General features: G+C 45.2%; 1 protein-coding gene across 2 annotated transcripts in view; it reads left to right on the forward strand.

Annotated features, from left to right (window-relative positions):
- Nucleotides 1–220: 220 nt before the first annotated feature.
- RIPOR1 (RHO family interacting cell polarization regulator 1) overlaps nt 221–25,866 on the forward strand; it is a 100,606-nt gene continuing 74,960 nt past the window's right edge. Inside the window, exon 1 of one of the 2 annotated variants that reach the window (XM_028739764.2) lies at nt 221–363. The gene's annotated coding sequence lies outside the window, so the exon portion shown is untranslated. Of the gene's footprint in view, nt 364–14,700; nt 14,985–25,866 lie in introns of those variants that run through there. The other variant, XM_028739762.2, reaches the window with a different exon arrangement.

Genomic DNA, 25,866 nt, shown 5'->3' on the forward strand with positions numbered 1-25,866 from the left:
GGGCAATCTGAAACAAAGTATTAGGAGTGGACATGTGCTTATGTGGGAGAACAAAAAAAGGATTTTAAAAAATGTGGCATACTCTACGCAGTCCTGACAGGAAATGTCCCTTTGATATTAACAGGGTCAAAGCCGAAGCCGCTATGTGGGAGGTGGAGCATCAAGTGAGAGGCAGGTCATAAGTATGCAGAAAGCAAGGAAACTCTTTGAGCCTGCCCAGTTTAATCAGGGGAAGGGAATTCTTAGCTAACACACCCAGCCCAGGGAAGAGCTCCGGATGGCCAGACAAGGCAGCTGATCAAGGTCTGACTGGACTCAGGATTAAACTAGATTTCTAGCCTCTGGGTTGAACCTCTGGGATTGGTGAGTATGTGATTTGAAGGTGCCAACCCTCAGTCATTAAACCTCACTAATGCTAAAGAATAGGTCCTATACCACAGGGGCATGGGCCACCCAAATGGGTCTTCATCTCGGTATCCATAGGAGTGAAGCTTAAAGAGCACAGTGTGAAGTAAAACAGAATTGCTCTGGAACAATTGTGGAACAGACTTTTGAACCCGTCCTAAATCTAACGCCATAGTTTGGGGTTCATAATGTTGCTATCTGAGGGGCATTTTCTTCATGTACATATATGAGAGTGATGTTTATTGAAAGGACATAGTTTATTTTTCTTTAACGGACATAAAGGACATATTTATTTTTCCTCATCTGTACAGGTGGTTGGTGTATATTTTTTACTTTTTGATTTTTACTGTGGTATATATCTCACTCATAACCGTTGTGGTTATCTTGCTGTTTAACGTTTGGGAGCTTGACTTCACAACTTTCCCAGTGTGTACCAATTTGTGAGCAATTCTGATCATTGTGGCATTTGGGGAAGTGGGATGTATTGTCTTTGTCAAAAGGAACTAATTGATGTGGGGAATTTAATATTATGGGTTGTGTAAAAATATGTATTCCTGTGAATATGTTTAATAATGCTTTGGTGGGTCATGACAGCAGTCCTATAGACCGGTTTGTTAATTGCATCACAAATCCGTGAACTGTAACAAACATTTTTTCCCCTGGAAAAGACACCAAATTCAGCACCTCAAAATTATTTTCTGCTGTTTTATTTTGGAGCTTCACCTGAACCTTCTGACTATCCTTCATGTAAGAACCCATGCTGGCCTTCCCTAATTACATAAAACCAGTGCCCATTTTTTCCTTTGTCAAATGTTAGGACATATGAGAGAACACTTGATTGCCAAGGTTGCTCTTGGGCATGAACACATGGGGCTCTTGAACCCTGCTCCATCCAGTCAAGTTCTGTTGTCTGGACCACCCCAGTTGCAGGGAGGAATATCACTTTAGAAACGGCTTTTCTGTGAATTGAATGCAAGCGTGTGTGAACTTGTGTCCATCTGGCCTCCAGTATAGCATTGCATGTGTTATGTGTATATTGAGTGTGTGTGTGTGTCGGGGGGATGGTTGCCATGGCAGATACAAGCCTTGGGGAGTGTTGGCCTTGTTTGGAAGGAAGCACATCTTGATTTCTGCAGCCGCTGCAAATTGAGAGTTTGCCAAGGAGACCAAATGGGAACAGCAGATAATGCAGGAGGCTTCCTCTTGGCCTGGACTGGGTCACCCGGCCTCTATCTGCTGCACAGATCCCACGTGTATCCCTCCTTCTGGGTTTTTTATTATTGTTAGCTGAGAGGAAGTGCCTCAGCAAAAAAACAAATTCCTTGCTCTCCCAAAAGTTAACTCTACACTGCCCAGCTGCGCAGAGGAAAAGTGAGATAGACATTCCCACTTCACTTGCTTTCCCTACACGCACATAATTTCAAACACACTAGAAATAATAGCAGGCCAGGCATTCAGGGAGGGGGTGGCGTTAAGAGTTCATGCAGTGGTACATCCTATGTCAACATGAAAACAGAATAAACCTCAATCCATTAGCCTAATATGATGGGCTACTTGTTCTGTTGGTTTAAGAGTACATTTTGCCCAAGGGGGATTGATCCTGTGAGGATTGAGATACACCATGCTCTCAGATTGCAGCTTGATATGCCATTGCTTCTTCTCCAAAAGTATGTCACACAGTTGTGCTTTTGATTGACTCTAGATATGTTTGGCCTGTTTCCATTCCTATTGAAAAGGGTGCTGTATGTGTGTTTTTAATATACAGTGGTACCTCAGGTTAAGTACTTAATTCATTCCGGAGGACCGTACTTAACCTGAAACTGTTCTTAACCTGAAGCACCACTTTAGCTAATGGGGCCTCCTGCTGCCGCCACGCCGCCGGAACCCGATTTCTGTTCTTAACCTGAAACAAAGTTCTTAACCTGAAGCACTATTTCTGGCTTAGTGGAGTGTGTAACCTGAAGCGTATGTAACCTGAAGCGTATGTAACCCGAGGTACCACTGTATTGTTATCTGCCTGCAGCTCTGGGGACTGGATTAGGTTAAAAAATAAAATCCAAGTGAATAAGCAATTACTAGTTTCTAACAAGATAGATGCTTGTAGTCCTACTGGCCTTGATTATATGACAGTTTTTGCATGATAATCCTAAACGTGTAGAGCAGGGATGACCTTCAAAATGCATACCTTCTAACATGCGAGGCGAAAAACCAAGATGTGTTTCTTCCGGGAACGTCCTTCTGCGCAAGTCGTGTGACCCACGTGAGATTGTGGCCCCCAAAGATGTGCTTTTTTCAGGGTTGTGCTCTTGTGTGAAACCTAAGCCCTGAAAAAAGTGCACTGAGGAAAAGAAACATTGCACATGATCAGAGTTGCCTGGTTTTTAATGTGTGAGGAGGGTTAGCAGCCTTATTGGGTCCACGGGCACAATTTGCAAACACACACACACATGGCAACCAAGAACACTGTAACTTACTATACAGGCTACAACAGCCTCAAGCCTCATTTCAGCAGGGAGGAGGAAAGCCAGGAAGTCCTCTGTAGGCACATGGGCAGCTACATACAACACTATGGCAACCCCCAACTTACAAGCCTGAACCTTGGCACTCATCTGGCTAATATCATGAGACCTGACTCAAATTAATCTTAATTTAATGTAGAAAGGCATTGTAGCTGTTAGTGTGTTGGATTAAGACCTGGGAGACCAGGGTTCAAATCCCCACTTAGCCATGAAGCTTACTGGGTGACCTTGGGCCAATCCCTCACTCCCAGCCTAACCTCCTTCACAGGGTTGTTGTGAGGATAAAAAGGTGAGGAGGAAAACCATGTCTGCCTCCTTGAGCTCCTTGGAGGAAAAGTGGGATACAGAAATGCAATAAATAAATGATAATAAATTAATTAATAACAGGGGCAGTGCAAGTTACTTAGCAGCAGTGGTGGAGCTTCATGCTCCGGCACCGGAGAGCAGGTGGGGGCGGGGCTGGCACGCATCCCTGGGTGTGGTGTGCATCCTGGGGGCGTGGCACCCAGCACGGGCGGGGGGGGCAGCCACAATGGCACCCCACTGGGATCACGCTGCGGGGGGGGGGGGGCAGTGCACTTCCCCTGCATTCCTCTTCCTCCGCCAGTGCTTAGCAGGAGCTAGGCTACAGACCCATGGCACAAATTGGCATATGCTAATGTACATGTATAAATGCCTTTGGTGACTGGGATCTCACCAGCACTGCACTTTGCAGTATGCCCAGCCTCCTATTACCAAAGTTTGGGGCTCATTGCAAACTATCCAGGGCTCAGACCCCTTGAGCCACGCACAGCAAAATCCCAGCTAATAACAACTAGCTATCTACGTGTTTTCCCATCTTTTATCAAATGAAACATGAAGCTGATTGACAAAAAAATGTATAAATATGTGAAGTGAAACGAAATACGTACACAGCACATTTTTTTTTAATGAAACAACAATAAAGGCAAGCTGGTTAAAAAACAACAACTGCCAAATTAAAAGGAGGAACAGCAGTTGCAAATGGGAGATGAAAGCAAATACCAATAGCAAGATGATGATGATAGCAAACCCTGGTGCTAAAGTGTCCACTCCCACCAATCTGAAGCAAAACAGGGCCACTCACATGTATGGTAGGCATTTCTTACATATTCAAGGGACTGCCAAGCTACAATGAAACATACAAATGCTGACATGTCAGTTGAGTGGGGAGGATGAAATTGGAGGTTGTGGGGGGAAACAAAAGGAGGGAATTGGCCTGCAAAAGCTACTAATGGCTTATAGTAAGTGGAATGTACATTGCAGGACTGAGTGCTTGTCTTTTGCATACGCCACTCCCTTTCCCTCTCCATTCTGCATCTTCCCACCATTACACTGACAGCTAGCATTCCGTGGCCACTGAGCATGCCCAGTTCCCAGAGGGAAGATCAAGTTAGAGGATATGCGCCACGAAGCTAAAAAAGCCTTTCCTTCCAGGAAGAAGGAAAGGGGAAAAGAAGAAACCTATTCTCTTCCTCACAATCCAGGATGTAGCTCCCCTGTATTATAGTTCCTACACAGAAAGGCAGCTAGGGGTCTTTCTTTCCAAAGAATCCTGGGAACTGTAGATCACACTATCAGAGCTATAGTTCCCCTCAGACTTCACAAACTACAGTTCCCAGGATTCTTTGTGGTAATGATGGTGTATGTGCAATGTATGTGTATGTATGGTCAATCCAATCCAATCGGTAGATCACTGCCAGTTTTTTTTTTTTAAGGAGGAGTAGATCGCAGTCTCTTGGAAGTTGGGACATGCCTGGTCTAGAGAAAAGGCTCTAGTTAACAAGCAAAAGGCAGTGAAACTAATCACTCCTTTTATCCTGGCCACCTATTTGATCAATGAGGTGGCAGTTCCTCCTGCTCGTATGTTGTTCTTACCCTCTTCCATAACCAAAATATCTCTTTTGGCTCCTGCTCCATCACCACGCCACCCCACGTCCTGGATACTTTCCTGTTGCCTCCTGTTGGAAAAACAAACTGTGCCTGAATAGCTTAGTGCAACCAGCTATCTTTGGGCGAAAACAGATTGTCTTCTTGCAGCCATTGATGGCAATTACAAAGTCTTAAAATAGCCAACAATATGCAGGGCAGATGCAGCTATCTAGCATTTTAGCACATAGGATGGGCATATTCTTATATCAACCTGTCCATGCCTCAAGGTCTCAAGGCAAGGCTTTTGTTGTCCATTTAGTGTTGCTCAGTGTGTGGTGGTGACCTTGAATAGGGCTTTTTCTCCAGTGGGAATTTAGCTATGGCATTCCTTTCCTCTTGCATGTGAATGTGGCACTGTAAACTTGCAATAAAATGGCAGTTTGTAAACTGACAGGAATCTAAGGATGAAGGTTGACATTGAATTGAAATGGACTAAATAAATAAATAAAATATGTTTGGGGAGATACATATATTTTGGAGTAAGGAAGCAATTTTATTCTTAGCTTGGATGGGTTTGTTATGTTTATTTCTTCTTCATAGTCTTCATAATCATCTGTGTCTAGATAAGCACAAGAATAGCAACCATTAAAACAACACTTAAAAACTGTTAGGCTAGCTGCTTACTTGTGAGTAACCTGACTAGCAATCAGTTTGAATAGCCTGCAGTTGAGCTTCCAGACTCTTCCAGGTGGTTTATAAGCAGGCTGGGGTGGATGGAGTGAGGAGGGGGAGAATTTTGGAGAAGCAAATAGGAAGGAATAGGGCAAGGATGGGGAATCTCAGGCTACCTGGAAGAGTCTTGGAAATCTCCCCAGGCCATACACCTTTCTAGCCCTTCTCTGCATCCTCCTTGGGTCCTTTTACCTGAAGGCGTCCTGTGATAATACATCAAGCGTACCTGGATAGAGAGAGGTGTGTGTGGAAGCATTTTATCATAGAAAGGTAAGAGTCATTGCAGCTGCTCTACCCACGAATGCCTCAGGCCATACCCACCACTGGCATATGGACCTAGGAAGCCCCCCCCCCAACCTCCAGGTACAAACACAGCTATGGGGTTGGTAAATATTTCTTTCTCCTGGAATATGGGACCTAATGGGAAGGGGTATGAGGTAAGCTGGGCTATCTCCCCACCACCCCACGAGTCTGACTACTTCTGCCTGACAATAAGACTTCAGAGCTACATACTGATAATTTCCTCTCCTTAAGTGTTTGGACCTGTTGTTTCTTTCTGTTCTTCCTTTCAGCATGATGCTTTGTTTGCTCACATGAGATACCTTGAACTATTTGCTGCAAATGTATCTTTCTGTCACGGCTAGTCTGTTCTCTGCTTGTGATGGAACATTATGTTCTGAATTCTTTTTTGTAGAGCTGGTGGACTGCTCACTGTTTCTGCCATAGTTATAAGAAAGGGGTGCAGCTCTGTGGTAGAGCACATGCTTTGCCTACAGAAGGCCCCGAGTTTATTCTCTGTAATCTCGAGTGACATATAGGAAATAATTTTGTCTGAGACCCCAGAGAGCTGCAGATAGTAAATGCAGATGATACTGATCTTGGCTGATGCATAGGGCAGTTTCTTATGTTCTAGAGCAGGGATAGGCAACGTGGTGCCTTCCAGATGTTTTCGACTACAGCTCCCATCATTCTCTATCATTGGTTCTGCTCCCTGAGGCTGGTGGGAGTTGTAGTCCAGAAATTTGGAGAGTACTGTTTTGACTACCTCTGTTCTACAGAGTTAAACTAAAAGGGCTTTTGGTTTTCTCCAACTTATATTTTTGTTTAAAGCGTAGAAAAAGCCTGGTAGCACCGGACCAAGGAGCATTTAATCCAATACTGTATCATGTGTCTAACTGTGGTCAGCTTTGGATGTATGAAAGCAAACATACAATGCTGCAGAGAAACAATGGGGTCTTTGCTTCCTGTTATTCACTAAGATCAGCTCATTCTCACAATGTAATTCTATAGATAGAGGAATCTGAGGAGTTGTAGATGCATCTTAAGAGTAGGGGTGTCGTCATCCGATGCACATTACCTGTTTTGTTTCCCTGTGCCTGCAAAACAAAAAAACCAATACTCCTATTCAAGGCAGCTGTCATCTGTGCATGCACTTTCACCTGCGCATGCACCACAGCTGTCTGAATAGTATGCACCTCAACTTATTTGTGTCTTGCATTTCCAAATCAGATGGAAACTGGTTTGAGGGGGAAATACATCCAAAGAGAGTATTTCTCAAACTACTACATACATGTGGATTATGGCTAACATCATGGGTACAGTACTTGGTTTCAGACACAAGCAATGGGAGTGCACCAGAGCCAGAGTAAATGGCAATATGTACGCAGTCTCTTTGGGTTGTATCCAACCTTAGTCATACTTGGAGTAGACCCATTGAAAGCAATGGGCATTATTAACTGTATAAAGGTAAAGGTACCCCTGCCTGTACGGGCCAGTCGTGTCCGACTCTAGGGTTGTGTGCCCATCTCACTTAAGAGGCCGGGGCCAGCGCTGTCCGGAGACACTTCCAGGTCACGTGGCCAGCGTGACGAAGCTGCTCTGGCGAGCCGCACCAGTGCAGCACACGGAAACGCCGTTTACCTTCCCGCTAGAAAGCGGTACCTATTTATCTACTTGCACTTTAGGGGTGCTTTCGAACTGCTAGGTGGGCAGGAGCTGGGACCGCAGTCGGGAGCTTACCCCGCTGCGGGGATTCGAACCACCGACCATGCGATTGGCAAGCCCTAGGTGCTGAGGATTTACCCACAGCGCCACCCGCGTCCCCTTATTAACTGTATACTCTTGAGTAAAAATTAATTGCCTTTGCCTTTAAGGTGCCACAGCAAGAACTCTTTGTTCTTTTGGCTGCTACAGACTAACATGACTATCTCTTTGGGAGCAGAAATGTGAAAAGGGTATAACTTTGTTTTATTTGGTTTGTGATTTGTCTTGTATTATTGTGTGGGTTCATGTGGTTGCTTTTCCACTGAAGGACTATGACTAATCTAATAAAGACACCTGAGACAAGTGCAAAGTGGCTTGAACTGACAGGTGTAAATTAACAATTGCATTCTGTGAGGGAAGCAAGTGAGATCAAACTCAGAGGAAAATCAGCCCAAACCATTTTTTCTGCCTTACAGTGGTACCTCGGGTTACATACGCTTCAGGTTACATACGCTTCAGGTAACAGACTCCGCTAACCCAGAAATAGTACTTCAGGTTAAGAACTTTGCTTCAGGATAAGAACAGAAATCGGGCTCCGGCGGCGCGGCAGCAGGTGGAGGCCCCATTAGCTAAAATGGTGCTTCAGGTTAAGAACGGACCTCCAGAACGAATTAAGTACTTAACCCGAGGTACCACTGTAGTTGGTTTTGTGAAATCTATTTCATCTTGAGTAGTACTGTTATTGAGCACCAGGTGGCAGCAGCTGCAATAACACTGCACAGACCAGCCTGGTGGTGGCTTCCTCAGGAAAGGGCGGTTGCTTTTACTCACTCAACTGTTTTTGGGTGCCTCCAGACTGTCACTATATTTTGCAGGAGCGATTCATGTGCATACCAGAAATTTAGGTTTGTGCAATTAAAGCTCAACAAACAAAATGTGATGATGGCAGTCATTTAATTTCATTCCAAAACCCACATACCTATCAAAACATTACAAAAGTAGCCTGCAGGTGTTGAAAGAATTCTGCAGATATTTTGGGGTTTTTGCTAAACAATCCAATGATTAGATGGGGGTAAGGAATGAAACTGCCTGATGTGGGAGCCATGAGGTGATAGAGAGACCTAGGGAAATAAATTGACAAGTTACTTCAGTCTACTGAGTTCAGTAGGTCTACTCTAAGTATCACTAACTTTAAGTATCACCCATGGAGTCTGCTATTAGTCACAGGCTCCATGGTTTCAATATTAGCCGATTTTCCTCTCCCCACCTAGCCTGTTGAAGAGTTCTGGAAAACTCAAAAGCTTACTCTTCAGTCCAAGTCCAGTTGAAATATAAGAACCCTAGAAAGAGGGAGCAGGATGGCCTTGAAGTTACCCATAGTTAGCACTTGGACAGCAGTCTGGGCAGACACAGATCACCTGGTCAAAGTCTCCCCCACCATGGTGATTATGTATTTTATTTCTATTTAAATTATAGTAACTATTACTAAATTTGCATCTATACATATGAATTAGCAAATGTACCTATTATGCAAATCTCTGTCCTCTTCTGCACTCTTCTTTTGGTGATTCTTTTTTAGTATTGCATAATTTCCCATTCTAGTTTTTGCCCATCACCTCAATTCCTGTCCCAGTTGCTCAGTCTCATTCCTCTTGGCTGTGCTTCCTTCTATTACAGGAAGCTGCCCATCTGTCCAGCTGTTATCCAGCTTTCATAAATCTCATATGTTTTCTCTTCTACAATATTGCTCATGCCAAAAGCTGCTGGGCACCAAAATGTGTTGGGTTTTGTCTCCTGGAAGCTGCCTGGCCTAGCATATAACGCATTCCACACGTAGTTAGTTCATCCCAGCTGGGCTCTGAAGTGCTCCAGGTGATGTGAGCCAAAGTAGGCCTGTGTTTCTGCCTCCTCCCTGCCAGCATTTCAGCAGTACTTGGACCAAACCACGTTAGCTTGCATACTTTGTGTTTTTGCAAGGTTTAGTTTTGTTGAGTGGAGCCCTGGACTTCTTCCCCAAAGTCCTGCCCTGATGGCACCACTGACACACACCACACCCGAAGCACAAGGCTGCACTTCTGAATACACAAAATGATACACTCGCTGGCTAATCAACTGCTGGCAGAGCCAGTGGGCCCAGCTGTTTATGTCACTCATGGCGGGGAGATGGTGAGAGAGAGCAACTATGGCCAGCTAAGGGGCTGAGGAGATAGGCCTGTGAGTGTGTCTCTGAATGTTCAGTGATGCGCCGTCTTCTTTCTAGATAAATTGGCCTTGTGTTGTTCTAGCATGACTTCCTGGCAGAGTCTTGTTTATTGATGGAACATTTCTCTGCACAGTGTCCTTGCTCCTTCTGAAGCTCTCTGCCCTAGGGAACAGCTGCAATCCCAATGCCTCAGCTGCCAAGTGCTTATAACGGAGTTCAAAGAAGAGACATTCCTGGAGGAATGACCTAGCCAACACATGCAATACAGGCAACCTCCTGAACCCCTCATTCACTGAAATGGGCATGTTTCTCTCTACTTCTTCTGAATCTTAGCACTATTAGAAACACTCTGTAGATCTGGAGGGGCCGCTGGTTGGATCTGTGACTTCAGTAACTGCAGTGAAGTTCTCATGTCCACAATGCAGTGTTAAGGTCTGACAGGTCTCTGCCATTCTAAAGCCCGAGGTTTAGGTAGCCATGTGTTCCAACTTCACAGAGAACAGTCCTCAGTTTGAAGGGCTGTTTAGTCCAAGTCCACTGCAAAGAAAATCCTGGACAACGGGGGCCTTGAAACTGCCCATTAACAACACATAGACAGCACACTAAGCAGACATACAAATCTTCTGATCGGTAGAATAATAGAATTATAGACTCATAGAGTTGGAAGGGACCCAAGGGTCATCTAGTCCAGCCCCATGCAATGCAGTAATCTCAGCTAAAGCATCCATGACAGGTGGCCAGTCTTCCTTCCTATGGTGAGATGTATTTATTTTAGTAATTATTTCTAAATTTGCAATTATACATGTAAACCAGCACATATAAATCTGGGCAGTCTTTTGTCTTTTTTTTAGTTTTTATGGATAAGTAGCCATTCTACCTGACGCATGGGATAGCATTTAGTGGTGTCATGAGGTAGAGCCCTGGGATGCCATGGGCCGGTCAACTCTTTAAAAAGACAAAAATCTGATGCTTAGGTAGAACCTAGGAATGTGGTCCAGCAGTAACAGGACAGAGCTTGAGATGACAGGAAACTTGAGAAACTCCGATGAATGAAGACTACATTGTAGTAATCCTACCATAATTGTTGGTATTGTCTTCAGTGCAATGTGGCAAAGTATAGCAGCAAAGGAAATTATCTCTGATGTGCAAAGTATGTTTCCTGCTTTACCAAGGAAGTTCAAGCCACCAATTTAAGGCTGAGTGAGACTTCCAAGGGTTGGTAACATGCAGTGTTTTGGGCTTGATTCTTCTTCTTGCAACTAAAGCCGCACGCAAACAATACATGCTTTAACACATTAGTTTCTCCAAAGCATCCTGGGAACTGTGGTTTAAGGGTGTTGTGAGGGATAAACTACAGTTCCCATGATGCTTTGGGGAAAATATGCTTTAAATATATGGTCTGTATGCGGCCCACACCTCGAACACAGGATACAGCTAGGTCATGCATTTTTGTCAGTATCTTAGATTCAGTAGATTTCAGAGAGATTCTCTAAAGAAAGTGCACTCAAGAAACCTAGTCTCTCCACTCCAAAGAACAACCTGGGTAAACCTGAAGGGAAATGCTCTGGAACTGCATTGACCTCACTTGCAGATAAGTTGGAAAGAATGAGTTAATCTCTTAAGACATCTACCATGTTTGCCTTTTGCTGAAATTTTATCAGCAAACACAGGTGGTCTTGAAAGATCTTGCAATTATGTCTGGGAACTGATGAATGTTACAGCCCAGTCCTAAACATCCCCACCCCCAGGAATGAATCAGTCCTACTAATTTCAAATACACAGTTAGACAGGCAGCGTAATATTTGCATTATATGTACTGTATAGTCATCTATCTATCTTGTATTCTAACTGAACTGAATGCAATGTGACCATGTGTTGTATTTAAGTTAAATTGGTATGTAAACTATGTTGATGGAAACACTGAGAGCGAGAAGAATTGGCCTTGATAGACTTGTGACAGAGTATTATGAATTACACAATAATTATGAGAAATGATAAAATAATGTAGCATTTTGCAGTGAGTTTTATATTTTTCCTCCTTGGAAGCTTATTTAATAGATGTATTAAATACATCTGGATGCCTACTGAGCATTAAAATGACCACAGAGAGCAAGAAAGCTAACATGACTCATCCTATTGCAGGAATGGGGATTATAAAGGAGCTGGAGGACACAAAGAGGACACAACAAGAGCAGCATGTGTTTGACAGTGTGGGCAGAAAGAGTCCTCCCTGCTGAAGGAATGTCTGCTTTCCCAGAGGAGTAACAGCCAGCTAGCCTACAGCCTGCATGAAAACAAAACTAAGCACAATAAGAGGCTAGCAACTACTTACTTACTGTGTTAAGAAAGTAAGAGTCCTGCTAGATGAGACTAAAGTCCAGCAATCAGTTCCCAAACACAAGAATGTGAGTAGAAGTGCCCTCTTCTGCTGGATCACAGTGACTGGTGCCAAGAGTCGTACTGTGTCTGATACTGTAGAAATGTATGGGTGTCATGGTTAGCAGCCATTCCTTTCAACCTACTGTACTTGCATGCTTGCTTATTTACTACCGCAAAACGTGATGATTGCCACCATTTAGATGATTTTTTTTTTTTAAAAAAAGAATTAGATAAGTGTATTAGGAACTGTACTTCTGAATTTAATAGTGGGGCAAAAACAATCACATCTGTCAACCAATGCGCCTTGTTTGTTTCAGATAGTACATGGGTAGACAAGTCGAAAAAGCCTGGGACAAAAATTGTCATGGCCCTGCTGGATTAGTCCAAAGGCCTGGGAAATCCAGCATCTTGTTTTTGCAGTGCCTATTGGAAGTCCACAATTAATACCTGTGTTCCTCTGCACATGTGATTCCTGGCAACTGGTATTCAGAAGCATACTGCCTCCGACTGTGGAGGCATTCAAAGCACGGTCCCACCATAGATTTGTATAATGGCATTTTGATATTGGCAGTTTTATTGTTTATCCCCCTTTCCACCGCTCTCAGCTGCCCTTTGAGGGGTCATCTTCTTTGTTTGCTGTGACTTGCAATGAGTTAATATGGGAAAGCACATGTGGGTGTAGACCGAGGTGGCCTTTCTTGGGTTCTCAGCCCACCCCAAAGAAAGACCATATTCTTGATCTATATAGCCGGGGCATGAGTTTCATAGGAATTATCAACTCAAGATGCTCACAATGTCTCTCTTTGTGCTCCAGCGCTGTAGCAACGGTCTTTGCAGCTTGGCTCAAATGTTGGACATCTGCCGTCAATCAAAATGAAATACTGACACCATAACCAGCTAATCAAGCCAAGCTCCTACTGGGCTGTTGTCCAATGGGAGCAGCTCCTCCTCCCCTCCTCAATGTGTGGGAGACCTGCTGGTTGGAGGCGGGTGGAAGCATGGAAACTGCAGCAGCAAAGAGCTGCAAGAACAACAAAGCCAAGCCCTTGGAGACTTGTTCTGTAAATAGAAACATGTAGCAAGGATGAGAGAGAGAGGTGTGTATTTATCCTCATAGGGGAAAACCCATGACAAGCAGGAGCCTGTGTAAAGCTCTGGCCCTCAAAGGTGCCACAACTTTCCAGGCTTGGAGGGTACAGGGATTGCAAGGCAATTACATTCCGGATGTGAACATTAATTTTTTTGCCAGCTGTAAGGGGGTCTCCTGTGCCTGAATTAAATGAAGAGAGTTAGAGTAAGGGCCAAATCTCAGTCCTGGCCTCGGTTGTCAACGTTTTTGACCTATTGCATGTTGCAGGTTTTTCCATATGAAGTGGCTTGAGCAGGGGGCAGCAAGGTTTACCTCTGGGCCGGTTCACTCCAGCGGAGATCACTCCATGGGCTGGATTGCGTGCGCACGCCCATGATTTTCAGCGTCTGCGCATGTGCAGACACTATTTTCAGCGCTGCGGAAGTGAGTGGTTTTAGCGCAGTGCGCAGGACTCGCCAAGCGGGCAGCTCGGTTCGAGGGCGGCTCATGGGCTGGTTAAACGACCCCGTAGGCCGCTTGTGGCCCATAGGCCTTAGGTTGCCGACCCCTGGGCTTGAGCATTCATATGATTGCTATGCTTAAAAATATATTGTCCATCAATAATTACATACTGTAATAACATATCGGTTCTCAAATATATTGGAAAAGCTGTTGAGAATGTCACTCCAGAAATCAGGGCTAAAACTAATGGGAAGCAGATTTCAACTAAACATTAGGGAGAAACTTAGGAGTATGAGCTGCCTGGCAGTACAAGGGGCTGCTTCAAGAAGCGGTGGGCTCTGCTATGCTGGTGGCATTTAAGCAGAGGCTGGGTGGCCTACTGTCAACGGTGTTGTAGTTGCATCTTGCATTGCAGCTCCTGCACTGAGCAGGGATGGAGTATGTGGCCTCACTGGTCCCTTCTAACGCTCTTGAGCCGAAGCTTTTATGGCAGCATTTCTGCAGTGGCCCTCAAAGCTACTCGCAGTCAACAATATGCGGAAGAAAAACAATACAAAGCAGATCAACCGGTGAACTTACAATTAAAATATGACACCTGTAAGGAGGAGGCATTCATGCTGTCTAATGGAAACGGGTCTCAACAGGAGGAGGAGACGTCACCGCGGTGGCTCCATCAGCTCTTTTTCTTAGGATAGCAAAACAAATGGATGCTTTGACGCGTTAGCTCTAAAACCGTAAGTCTGTGTGCACGTGTGAATGTTGTTGACGCGAGCAGGAAGAGGACAGAATTCTAGCAAAGGAGAAGAAATGAGCTTTTCATATTCTAATGGCAAGTACTGCCGTGAAAGCACTTATATGATAACCCTTGTGCAGACGGTATGCTTACACGGGGGTGGGTGGGGGGAGGAAAATGTTCACTTCCGCTGCGCCCCCCCCCCGCTAAAACCCTCGACACAACTTTTGGAAGCGTTAACCCCAAGAGGCACATCCCCGCCCCCTACAGGCGTAACGTCTGGAAGGATGATTGATGACTGTAAGGGGAAGTGCGGGTCGGGTGGCTCCGGCGCCGCCGAGTTCCCCGCTCGGCGTTATAGCGAGGGAAACGCCGCCCTCCAAGCGAAGTTCTCTCTCTTTCTCCTCCTCCTCTTGTTCCTCCCGCTTTCCCGGTGGGAGACGCTGCGCCCCGCCTCCCCGCGCTCGGCCCGACGCTTCGTCCCGCGCCGGCTCCTCCCCGTCTTGTTGCCGTGCGCCTCGGGTGGGTGGCTGGCCAGGCAAGCTGCGGAGCGGCGTCCGGATACGGACGGGGCGGATGACCGACGACGAGGACTCAACTAGCAGCCATGTAAGTGCGAGGCGCTGGGGGAGGGCGCGCTGGCGGCGAACGGCTTATCCCCCCCCTCCCTTTCTCCTTTTTGAGACAGTCTTGGGCGCACGGGGCACCCTGAGGGAAAGTGGGCGAGACGGGGTCCCTGCTGCTGCTTCCTCCTCCTCCTCGCTCTTTTCCTACATGGTTTGAGAGGGTGTGGGGTTGGGGACGCTCCGTCGTCCTTTGCTGGGGAAAATATAAGCTCCTCCACCCCTGAATCTTTCCCCCTTTTCTTGATAAGTTGTCCCTACATGGAGAAAGGCTGGAGCTCTCTCTACCTCTCACTCTTCTTCCTCTAGACTCGGAGATACTTCGGGATGGTGTGCCTGCCGTGTATGCTTTGAGATCTGTCTCCCAACTCACTTTCTGGGCTCCCCGTGGGAGGAAAACAAACGGGGGAATCTTTCCAGGGCCCAAGGTGCCATCAGCATGGGACTTTGGGGCCACTGTTCAGCAGAATGAGCAGGAGGGCCCCATAAAGGCAGAAGTACTGGTTTGCCACATTTTGGAGGATGAGAAGCTCTGCATAGTGTCTTAAGATGCTCCCCTTTGTGAGACTATAAAAGGCCTGAGGCTAATATTCCCGAAGTCCATCCCAGACTCTTCCCGCTCTGAACCCTCTTCTTTTCATCAGACCCCCTTGATGAGTAAGAATGTTATAGGCAGCTTGAGCCAGTCACTTCCTAACTTGGGAATGACAGTGGTTCAGAGAGCTCTTAATCTTGAATTTCCTAGAATGGATGTCCTGGACACTCACAACCTTGTTTAATTTCTTTAATGGCTTATTTTTATTTTGCTTAGTGTTAGTGGAATACAGTACTATAATATGGGAACCTCTCTCTTCCTCCTACTCCAAATATTCCCTTTCCTGGAATCTTTCCGAGCATGTGATGGTAGTGGGAGGAGAGCATGGTACAGTTTCCAGATCAGGATTTTGGACACTCATTTGAGTGCTGAGTAGGATGCGTCCTGTAGCTGCAGTGGCAGCCATTGCTTCCCTGCCCCTCTACCACCTGTGAGTTAGAAAAACTTTTTGCCTCTGAAGTTCAATGGAGGCAGTTCTTGATTCCATAAGGAGAGACAATCTCAGTGTGTGTTTATATCTATACATGTATGTTACTGCTCAACCACTGTGAACAGCACTCTGCCTATGATCAGGTGCTGCATGTTTTTGTTTGCATCATGTGTTGCTGGGCTAAGCCCTAGGGATGGCTGCAATCCTAATCCCTTTACTTGGGGGTTGTAAGCCCTACTGAATTCAATAGGATTTACTTCTGAGCAGACCACTGTTGGGACGCGGGTGGCGCTGTGGGTAAAAGCCTCAGCGCCTAGGGCTTGCCGATCGAAAGGTCGGCGGTTTGAATCCCCGTGGCGGGGTGCGCTCCCGTTGTTCGGTCCCAGCGCCTGCCAACCTAGCAGTTCGAAAGCACACCCGGGTGCAAGTAGATAAATAGGGACCGCTTACTAGCGGGAAGGTAAACGGCGTTTCCGTGTGCGGCTCTGGCTCGCCAGATGCAGCTTTGTCACGCTGGCCATGTGACCCGGAAGTGTCTCTGGACAGCGCTGGCCCCCGGCCTCTTGAGTGAGATGGGTGCACAACCCTAGAGTCTGTCAAGACTGGCCCGTACCTTTACCTTTAGACCACTGTTAGGATTGCGTTGAAAACCCTCCAATTCAGATTGATGCTGTTGTAGAGCATATAGTGTACGGTACATTCATGCATTTCCTCTTCCAACTATGCTGAGAAGTGGAAGAAGGTGGCAGGAGACTTAGTGGCAAAATGTTCAGAGAAAGCTTGGGAGCAGTGGTTGCAAAAGAAGTAACAGGATTTGATGATCTGGGGTTGTGGCTGAGGATGGCAAGTGAGTTTGTTTCCATGCAGTTCTGGGAGAAGCAAGATGCACAGGCTTAAAGAACTTGCAAATTGCCAGAACTTGGATCTATTTCCCCCCCTTGCATTGTTTCTTCTGGTTGCTCTGCTGTGGGCAGTAGCCACGTTGGTAATACCAGGTAATCTTCGTTTTCCATTTCATGGCTGAGTAGCCATTCTCTGCAAATGCTTGATTAAATTTCCAGTTCCCCAGTGCGCTGTCTGGTTGCCAGTTGGCTGTGATTTGCCTGCCGCCTGCCCGCTTCTCAGCTTGTTGCATTATTTGTGTAATTTGCAGTGTGGGTTTCACAGCCTGAACATTCTCCCGAGGAGGTTAGCAGGGTGTAATTTTCAGATGAAAGCTTTCTGCTCCCTGCCACTTGCCCTCCCAGGCCTGGAAGCTCAGGGAGTAACTTTGATACCAAGGCTGAGTCTCTGTCTCTGCTGGTGTTGGGATGTTGCAGGCAAGAGAGATCAGGTAGGAGCTGCCAAATAGAGCCTAAAGGTGGACTTTGCCTCTGATCGTTCTTTAATGTATAATTGAGAACCTTATTTAAGAAACAGGAACAGTGACAGTTAAATGGGGAGCCCGTTTCAGAGGTTATCTTTGGAAGGGAAAACTCAGAGAGATAACTTGAAGAAACTTGTTTTGAACCAAACTGGAACAGTCTTCTGACCATGTTTTGAAAATTATAAGAAAAACAGCCTTGGATGCAACTGAGAGGCAAAGCGTGCCCCCCCTCAAAGTGGAGAGGGCTTAATTCTTTCTTCTCCTGCCACTTGGAATTGATCCCTCCCCTGGCCTGCTCCCCCCCCCCTTTGGAAATATGGGGATACTGTCTTTTTCTTCCTACATATGGAGGGAAGCGGCTTGTGGGAGGGGCAGATCTAGCTTCCTGCAATTTTCTGCTCAAAATTGCCTCCAGCCACACCCATTTGGGGAAAAGATGCATGGTTCTTACATCTTTTTTTCCATGAGAAGAAAAGCTGTCGCATGGTGGGGGGAGTTTTGTGTTGGTGGAAAGGGGAATGGTTCGTCAGCCCCTCTCCCCACCAAAAGATACTGATCCACACATGTAATTTAACTTTTTCACACATTCAGGAGTCTATTGTAGTGAAGGACAATTGTTACATGGTGCTAATTCAAGGGGGAAATGTGATAATGATTTATGAGAAGTTATCATACCTTTTTAGTGTCCATGCATGTTCAAATTAGTATTCATTTCCTACCAAGGAGGATTGTGAACAGAGAAGCTGTATACCACAATTCACTTCTCTTTTCTTGAGAGGAAGTGGCCATTATCTCTGAGATTGGCAAAGGCGCTCCCAGAAGTGGATGCTGTGGTCCTTATGCAAACTCTTCAGAATGGTGCAACTGCTCCTACCTCTTCCTCAGTCTAATCTGGGGTATTTTTTGTAATTGTTTTTATTTCCATTTTCTAATGCACAAAAAGCAATAATAACAACGACAATAAAAAGGAAGAGCAAAGATAAAAGCAAGAAAGGAAAAGAGAGAAAGAATATGAGGAGAAAGGAGGGGAGTGGTAATATTCTATAAAGAGCATTAAAGTTAGTCTAATCTCAGGTTTAACAACCCACATTAAAATTTGTTAAATTATTTTATCAAGATGTGGCCTCTAGTCCAGAACAACACCTATAGATCATGGGAAATCTTATATGTTTATTACATTTTGATTGCGCCTTTCCTCCGAAGACCTCAGGGCTGCACATATGGTTCTTCTCTTCTGCACCCCCCCCCCCGCCTGTGAGGTAGGCTAGGCTAAAAGAAATTGGGCCAAGGTCAGCTTCCTGACTGAGTGGGAAGTTAACCCTGCATCTCTCAGGTCTTATAGCCTGTTTATTTGGGCATATGAGCTAGAAGGGTTTATCTTGTACAGTACAGGCAACTCTCTGGGTTGGATAGAAGACCTGGGGGCTAGCTTAACTATCCCAGCAGAGATGCTAAGTGTCTTCCTTTTGTTACGGTAATTGGCTGATTCCTCTGAATAGCTGGCCCATAATGACTAGGAAATAGTTGGAGGGTTCTTTGGGCAAAAGAAAATATACCTCTCCCTGCACCCTAGGTAAGGGTGATGTAACCCAAGTGTCTGTGTGGAGAGATGACTTCAGTTTGCAAGAACTGTCACTATTTTCATTTTGCAAGTGGGATACAACTGCTTCCCAACAAATTCAGGTTGCACAATGAAAGTGGATTAGGTGCTGTTGCATAACAAGCCCACTTTAGAAAAAAAAAAAGTCTGAATTTTTCACAGTAAGGAGAGGAATATAACCTGGAAAGTCTGGGGTAACAACGCCACAGTCAACTAGGAATGAATGTTCAGTAAATAGCTCCACTAACTTCATGCAAACAAAGCATTTGAATGCTCAATAAACAGGTCTGGAAGTGACTTTTGTCAGACTGAAAAAGGTGAGACAAAGAGCTTCTTTTGGACTCTGTAGGCATCTTGGGGTGCTGGTTGTCTCCCTAGAGATATGATGCAAAAGTAGTGGGTTGTGACTGTTGGAGTGCTTAAATAGTGTGCTCAACTGCATTATTTGCAAATAATGCTAATGCTACAAAACACAAATAAGCCCCCAGTGACCTTCCAGAATAAACCCCATAACTTCTTACAGGGTAAGAATAATAAGCGTAACAGTACCATGGTTGAAATGTTTTCTTTCACTTTCAACATGGTGGCTGAGGACTTTAGGGTGCCCTCCTCAACTTGGCCATCTTGATATATGTACTGAATTTGTTCATTTGTTGCTGACAACTTTTGACAGCTAAATCTATTTGTTGCATGTGGCTCACTGATGTATAATCTGGGTTATAACTTGGAAGGACTGCTTCTGAATATGGAGGCTCTCAATTGTTTGACCAGGTGGATTTGCAGTATGTGATCTTCATGTTTCTGGCTTCAAGGCCGGCCTCTGTTAAAAACTGATTAAATTGTTTTGAATGCAGACGTTAGTTTCTGCCAAGTGTCCTTCAGCTCTTGAACTCCCAGTTTTGGGGATTAATAATAATAAAAGAATGTTTTGTCCTTTTAGGTGTGGTCGAGAGGAAGATGCCTCAGTTTTTGCATGTGCAGAATCATAGAACTGAAAAAGATCTATTTCAATCCCTTCCTCAGTTCAGGATGCAGCTACAGCATCCATGATAGGTGGCTGTTTAGCCTCTGCTTAAGTAAACCCACCACAAAGGAGAGCCCACCACTACCTGAGGAAGTCTGCCCCACTGTGGAACAGCTCTTACCATTAGGATGTTTCTCCTGATCTTTAGCTGAAATCTGCTTCCTTCCCATTTCCACCCATTGGTTTTAGCCCTTCCCTCTGGAGCAGCGTCTTCTGCATAATAGCCCTTCAAATATTTGCATATAGATATAATATCTTCTCTTAATCTTCTCTTGCACAGGTGAAACATACCTAGCTCTTTCAACCATTTCTTTTAGGAATTGGTTTCCAGATCCCTTGCCATCCTGATCACATAGGCTGATCACATTTCTCCGATGAAAATAGGTAGGGACGTCCCATTCCATAATGATAATTTTACTATTTATACCCCACACATCTTACTGGGTTGCCCCAGCCATGCTGGGCAGCTTCCAACATATATAAAAACAAAATAAAACATTAAACATTAAATAAACCCTTCCCTTTGCAGGATTGCCTTCAGGTGGCTCGGAGGTCGGATAACTCCATACACTCCAACATTTCTCCAATGAAAATAGGGACATCTTAAGGAAAAGTGGGACATTCTGGAATCAAATCAGAAATTGGGACGGCTTCTCTATATCAGGGACATCCCTGGAAAATAGGGACACTTGGAGGATCTGTGATCCTTCTCCTCTGGACATGCACCTGTTCATCAAAATGCTTCTTAAAATGTGGCACCTTGAACTGGACATAGTGCTCCCTAGAAATAGGCTGTTATTAACCTGCCTCATATTTCTAAGGATCTTTCTACTTGTATCTCCAAAAAGATGAAAAGGCATAGGGTTTCTGTTTTAGCACCGTATGGGATGCATTGAGTAAACAAATTTGATAAGCCTCTTGTTTCCCAATTGCAGTGGTTGTTGCTTTGCCTGGGGCATGATGAACCTGAACTGGCAGGGCTGATCATATTCCCAGCCTATTATCCTCCAGGTGTTGTTGGGCTCCAGCTCCCATGAGCACCAGCCAATGTAGCAAATGGTTAAAGATGATGAGGGCACTGAAGGCCATCAGTTTGGGGAATTCTGCACTAAGTAATGCTTGGTGGCTGCCTGGTGCAGTGCTTCGTAGTGGGAGCAGTATTATTCTTGCTGCTGCAGTAGATGGAATGGCCTTTCTGTTGTTCTCAGAGCTACTTGGCATACATGGTGCTTCTTGGGACTGCTGTGAGAGAGATCTGATACTATGGGAAGGTGAGAACGGACTAGGAAAAGGGTCAAACACAGTCCTGCCACCAGCTCGAATATTCCAGTGGGCTTTTGGCCAAGTGTGAGGCCCGTTTAAATAGTTTTGACAAGGGTGCCAAAGTTAAGGCCAGCACTGTGAAATGAGTAGCACTTTATCTGGATTGGTGTTTTTCTCTCTCTGCTGTGTCCTTGTGCCATTTATATAACAGCTTTGTAAATGACAAGAGGAATTTGGTCCTGCGGGTTGAATATTTTAGAGCAGCCTAGGAACCAGTTTGCTGTTTCCTAAATGGTGCTTGTGCTTTTGCACTTTAGATCTTAGTGAATTCTCAGCTGTGCCTGCCTTTGAGGAGTGCCCAAGGGGCCTAGAGCATTTTTCAGTTTCTGGATCCTTAGGCTTGGGTTGTGTATCTCCTGTTAAAGCAGCACCAAAGGCTTGTTTTTAGTCTGAAGTTTAGATCTAAAGTTAATCTTGTTTCTCAGCAGATGCTAAGACAAGTGTGTATTCTGTACTTAATCATATCCAAATAGGTTTGTGAGACTTGATATCTGGAAGTTTTATGAGGATCACTGCGATCAAGCAGGGAAAGGGAATTCCTTTCTGTTTCATTTCCTCAAGAAGCCTGTGAGCCGCTCCATCACGGAGGCGTACAAATTGTGGTGCTGCATATTGAGATACAGTTGATGCAGCCAGGGGTGGGAAACCTTTTCCAGACCAAGGGCCATGTGTCAGTGGTGGGCAGGGCCAGGGCCAGATGCAAAAGTGGGTGGAGCAAAGGATATGACTCTTAACTTTTGTACAGTAGAGTACATTGCAGCCACACCAAAGCCAGAAGCTTCTACAAACTCCCACCATCCACATCTTTTTATCTTCTGTCCTGGCAAGTAAGAGGCATTATTGCAGTTCAGTGACATTTTCCAGCCAGACAAAAGCAGTTGAGGAGTACACAGAGCAGGGCTACCCTTGGGATAAGGCGTGGCCTGGGGAAGAGTCTCAGGGGATTGCATTTGGTCCATGGACCTGGGGTTCCCCACCCCAATGTAAAGCAATGTGGAGCAGAGAGAGTAGACTGGGGGACAGATTGTGGGCAGAAACCTGAGAACGAAGCTATCACTTGGCTGCTGTTAACTTGTATTTTCTTAACTCAAGTGAATGCCTTTCTGAAAGCAGAACTGGATAAGAAGCATAAGGAAATACAGAGAGCCAAGCTACAATGAGAGCAAACAGAACAGCTGAGCTATTTTCACAAAATACACTTAAGATGGCATCATATTTACTTGTGTCATGCATATCCAATTCCCAGCCCTCTGGAGGAGAACCCAGATGCTAAGCTTCTCTTTAGTAAAAACGGCAGTCTCTGGATGTGCACAGTTAAATTCTGGAAAAAACCAAAACCCCAGGATCAGGATAGTGCATGATTACTCTGGTTTTTTTACTTTAATATTCACATTGCTGGGGACTATCTTTAAATGATAATGCTGATGAACTAACCCTGCTCACGAGTTCAAATATAAGTGCTGGAGTTAATGCAACACAGTTCTGTCAGGGATGCTGTAGTTATATCCTGCACTGAGCAGGGGGGTTGATAAATGACCTCCAAAGTCTCTTCCAGCTCTACCATTTCTAAGCATATATATTCAGAAGTCTCCCCTACTGAGTTCCCTGGGGCCTCATTCCCTATTCAGCTTCTACAGAATTGAGATGGCCTCTTTAGATCTAAGATGTGTTATAGTAGAAGGAGATTGTTGACTTCTGCTGTATGCCAGTCAGTGTTATAGGCTGGTCTGGAAACTGGCTGGGTCATAGGCATACTCTGTGCTCACTCTTCTCCTTGTTTCTTCCCTCAAGTGTAGGTTGTTTCACCTCTGAGGTGGGTTGCCTTTTCGTCTGGTGTTTTCACAAGCAGTAGCTGTTGCTGGATAGTCTCAATCTCCTTTTGATGTCTGGTGAGGCAAACTTTGCCCGCCTCTTGGGACCAGGCTGCTACTGCTTGCTACGGCAAGGACTTCACACAGAAAGGGGCAATCTGTAGAAAGGTGGACCCATTGTTAACTGATTCCAGTCCCAGGGAGCCTGTTTCTTTCCCCTTGTTTCTTTTCTGGCTTCTCACATGTGTGGAAATGTGCTGTAAATAATTTCCGGAGAAACTGAACCTCAGTTCTCTCCAGCATCTTTGGGAACTTTTGCAATATATACAGCTCTCCCCCCCCCTTGTGTTTTGTTCCATGACATCTTTCCTAGGCCATGTGACTTCCTTCTGAGTTTGCAGTTTGGACATCTGTCGTCCAGAAGAGGCAGGAGGTTATTAAAAGCTATTTCCTGTTGCTGTGTTGTGCTATGGTTTGATTGTGTGTTCCTGTTGCATTTTATCTATCTAAACAGTATAAAAAAACAGTTTTCCTGTTTAGGCTGTAAATGTTATTATTAATATGTAATCTAATAGGCCTGTTTTCTCATGTTATTTGTGGGACTTGTGGGGACCCAGTGGTTAATAGGAGGGAAGGCCTTGAACAGCCATTTATTTACTTTTATCCATGGCCTTTACAACCTCATGATTATTCTTCCCTGTGGAGTGCTTAGGACATTCTTGGAAGTCATAAGAGGTGATGATGGTAAGTGAATTTGGTACAGAGAGCATTAAAAGCTGGAAGCAGAGGCTGCTATGTTCTGAGCCTTTGGAGTCTAGGTCTTGCATGGATTTTTCTGCCTTCCTTGGGGCAAACACTAGTTATGTTGGCTGCCTTTTCCCTATCAAAGGGAAATATGTTTTCTGCATAACAAATACAGTTTACATTGGAATTGCCCAGATTCTGTGTTGTGTATAATTTATGCAGATCAAGCACATTTGCATGCATTTAGCATAACTTATTATGCTTTAGCTATGCAGGGCTCCAAAGCTCAGCCCCCCAATCACCAGAAATCCTATCCTATTCTTCTGTTGCTGTTCAGTTATGGTTGTGTAATTTCATGTGGCATTTCCCATACATTTTACCCAGCCTTTCTCTGCAGTCATAAGAACCGGGTCCTTGCCTTTGCTTTAAAATGTGGAAGCTGAGATTCTCAGGGCAGTTTCTTAAACATTATGCATTTTTTGATTGTCTGTAAAATATACAAACACACAGGAGCTGCCAAGGCTACAATATGAAATCAAAGCTTGGTATGCACCATTTCCTGCACTGAGAATACCCCCCTCCAGATGATTTTTTTCCTTGTAGCAGGTGCATTTGCAGGTGCAAGGAGAGAGGATTAAAATCCTCTCTCCTTCCACACTGAGATTCCACATGATATTTCAACCTCGGAGGTTGCATTGTGTTTAGGGGAAGGGGCAGAGAGCATTTACTTTGCATACAGAAGGTCCAGCTTCAATCCCCAGCATCTCCAAGTAGACCTGGGAAAGATTCTGTGCCAGAAATGCTGGAGAGCCTCTGGCTGCCAGTGTAGACAGTACTGAGCTAAATTGTCTAACGGTCTGATTCAATAGAAGGCAGCTTTCTGCTGATAGGAAATGGGGAAACAGCCTTATACCAGGTCTTACTCCAATGCATTTCTGGCATCTTCAGGGGAATTGACTAAATGACATTTGATGACCCTTCTTCCTCTGATTCCAGGTCAGACTATTTGCCCATCTAGCCCAGTAGCATCTTTTCTGGCTGGTGACAGCTTTCCAGGGTCTTTCCCATCACCTCTTACCTCATCCTTTTAACTGGAGGTTCCAGGGGCTGATTCTTGGGACTTCCTACATGCAAAGTATGTATGACTGAAATACAATCATGTCCCATACACATAAGTGTAGTGCCCCCCTCAGGATTTTGAACCCTGCTCTCTCCACCATATTCCACACTCCTGAGGAATTGGGGGGTCCGTGTCGCTCTGCCCTATCATGCTTCATCAGCCTGTCATTAAATGTTCACCTGCAAAACCACATGTGACTGTTGAAGCACTGGGGAAACTCATCCACCAAAATGCTCCCTGCAAGGGTCTTGATGAATGAGTTGTTGCATCTGTGAGTGTTAAATAATTATGAAAAGCATACTGCACTTCCTATTTTGCAAATGTGGAACTGATAATGCTTGAGTTTCCTCCGTTTGTTTGCTGCATCACCAGCTGTGAAAGCCAGACCCTAGGATGCCTGTTTTGTTGATTTCAGGGTTAGATAAGGACACAGGAGGGACAAATTGGGGTAGTCATTACCACAGTAACACAGTCTAGATTTGCTAATTTGCATAGGGCAGGCGTGGAGAATATTTGTCGCTTCAGATGTTTAGAGCCAAGCCACTCATGAGGCAAGGTGAGGCAACTGCCTCAGGCGGCAGGATCCACAGTGGCAGCAGACCTGTTCTCAAAGGAATGCATTGCCTGCTGTAGCAGCAACCGCTCTGGTGCGCTCCTTGGAAGCCAGATCTGCCCCCATGCCACCTCTACAGTGACCTTTTGGCCAATAGGAGGCACTGCTGGTCTCTTCCCCCCGTTGTGTAGGTCAGACATAGGCAAACTCAGCCCTCCAACTTCCACCATCCCTAGCTAACAGGACCAGTTGTCAGGGATGATGGGAGTTGTAGTCCCAAAACATCTGGAGGGCTGAGTTTG

The sequence above is a fragment of the Podarcis muralis genome, chromosome 7 (genome assembly GCF_964188315.1).
Source record: "Podarcis muralis chromosome 7, rPodMur119.hap1.1, whole genome shotgun sequence".
Taxonomy (NCBI): Eukaryota; Metazoa; Chordata; class Lepidosauria; order Squamata; family Lacertidae; genus Podarcis; species Podarcis muralis.